The following is a 2500-nucleotide window of genomic DNA, read 5'->3' as shown; positions in this document are numbered from 1 at the left end:
TGCTGCTGCGTCTCGACCACAGCAAACCCCTGAACTACACACACACACTAAACTACACATACACACACACACACACACACTAAACTACACACACACTAAACTACACATACACACACACACACACTAAACTACACACACACACACAGTACATTTAATAGTAATGCATGTTGTTAATATTGATCAAACTCATCCTAAAAACATTTAATCTGAATCATTTGTGATAATTATATAAATGTTGTGTCTCTATAAATGGGTTATATATATTTATATTTATATTTATTATAATTATATTATATTTATATCATATTTATATTACTGTCGGTATATAATCAGTAAAATGCTGCAGAGTGAAATATTATTATTGATTATGAAACAGGAAGCAGACAGCGCTGCGCTCCCATTGGCTGCTGGAGTCAGCTGACCTCGGCTGATGGAGCGCTCAGATGTCCCGACGGACCCTTAATGCATCACTTCCCAGAATCCTCCAGGAAGTGATCGACTACAAACATCAGTTACAACGATTTCTACAAAGTGGACGAAAAATAACCTCGAGACAGATATACACACACTGAACTACACACACACACACACACACAGAGATACACACAGTAACACACACAGACACACACACACAGAGATACACACACTGAACTACACACACACACACACACACAGAGATACACACAGTAACACACACAGACACACACACACAGACAGACAGACAGAGATACACACAGTAACACACACACACACACACACACACACACACACACACACACACACACACACACACACAGACAGAGATACACACACACACACACACACACACACACACACACACACACACACACACACACATATAGACACACACACACACACACACAGAGAGATACACCCAACTGCATTCGTTGAATATAAATGAAGGGTGTGTGTGTGTGTGTGTATCTGTGTGTGTGTCTGTGTGTGTGTGTGTGTGTGTGTGTCTGTGTCTGTTTGAACAAATGGCTGACTCAGAGCAGAAAAACTCCTGAAATACCCACACACACATTCTTCACACACACAGTAACAGGTGTGTGTGTGTGTGTGTGTGTGTGTCTGTATGTCTGTGTGTGTGTGTGTGTGTGTGTGTGTGTGTGTGTTACTGTGTGTGTGTCTTAGCAGCTGTTAAACTCACAGCTGCTCAAACAGTCACATTCAACTGAAGCTAACATTCAGTTTATCACACACACACACAGACAGACAGTAACACACACACACACACACACACACACACACAGAGTAACACACACACACACACACACACACACACACAGAGGACAGGAAGGAGAACATCAGGCTCGGTTCTCTGTAACGGGGTTCTAGGGTTCTACCCTCAGAGACCGTGACGTCACCCATTGGTTTGTGGACTGCTGCTCGGAAGCCAATAGTTTCTAATCTAGGCAGCGCCATCTTGAAAATTTCAGGTGCATGCTGGGAAAAATAAAAACACGGATTCTACTTATATGGGCATGAGGCGGGGCCATGGGCGGAGCGGGGAGGTTGTTATGGTTACGAGGGCTGGATCTGGAGAACATTGGTCAATCAACCTGTCAATCAGGACGTAGCCCCGCCCTAATGCATACCCTGCTTTATCATCACATATAAAATCAGGGAGGCCAAAATGTCCCAAATGAACATCATACTGCATTGAAGAAGACTTTAAACTAGCGATTGAGACCATAAACACATTTTGAAAACGTTTACTGAGGTTAGAAATCAAGTGAGAAGTTGGTGAATTCTCCATTGACTTGTATAGAGACGGTCGCCCCCTGGTGGCCTTTTGGTAGAATGCAGCTCTAAGTTACTTCCTGGTTGGACTCATTTCTGTTGTCCTAGAGTCAAGGAAGGAAGGGAGGAAGAAAGAAGAAAAGAGGGAGGAAGGAATAAGGAAGGAAGGAAGAAGGAAGGAAGGAAGGAAAGGAGGGAGGAAGGAAGGAAATAAGGGAAGAAGGAAGGAAAGAAAGGAAGAAGGAAGGAAAGGAGGAAGAAGGGAGGAATGAAGGAGGAAGAAGGAAGGAAAGAAGGAATGAAAGGAGGAAGGAAGGAAGAAAGGAAGGAAGGAAAGGAGGAAGCAAAGGAGGAAGGAGGAAGGTAAAAAAGGAAGGAAGGAAAGAAGGAGGGAGGGAAGGAAAGAAGGAAGGAAGAAAGGGTCAATTTGACCCAGGAGGACTGGTACAGTGAGGTTTATACTGGTGCAGTGAGGTTTATACTGGTACAGTGAGGTTTATACTGGTGCAGTGAGGTTTATACTGGTAAAGTGAGGTTTATACTGGTACAGTGAGGTTTATACTGGTACAGTGAGGTTTATACTGGTGCAGTGAGGTTTATACTGGTGCAGTGAGGTTTATACTGGTACAGTGAGGTTTATACTGGTGCAGTGAGGTTTATACTGGTACAGTGAGGTTTATACTGGTGAGGTTTATACTGGTGCAGTGAGGTTTATACTGGTACAGTGAGGTTT

General features: G+C 43.4%; 1 protein-coding gene across 1 annotated transcript in view; it reads right to left on the bottom strand.

Moving 5' to 3' along the window:
- The window catches only part of LOC128377823 (NACHT, LRR and PYD domains-containing protein 12-like), a 419396-nt gene that overhangs the window by 183767 nt on the left and 233129 nt on the right, over nt 1–2500 (bottom strand). The gene's annotated exons all lie outside the window — the stretch shown is intronic.

The sequence above is a fragment of the Scomber japonicus genome, chromosome 2, assembly GCF_027409825.1.
Source record: "Scomber japonicus isolate fScoJap1 chromosome 2, fScoJap1.pri, whole genome shotgun sequence".
In the NCBI taxonomy this organism is placed as follows: domain Eukaryota; kingdom Metazoa; phylum Chordata; class Actinopteri; order Scombriformes; family Scombridae; genus Scomber; species Scomber japonicus.
This window is presented reverse-complemented; position numbering and strand designations above follow the sequence as displayed.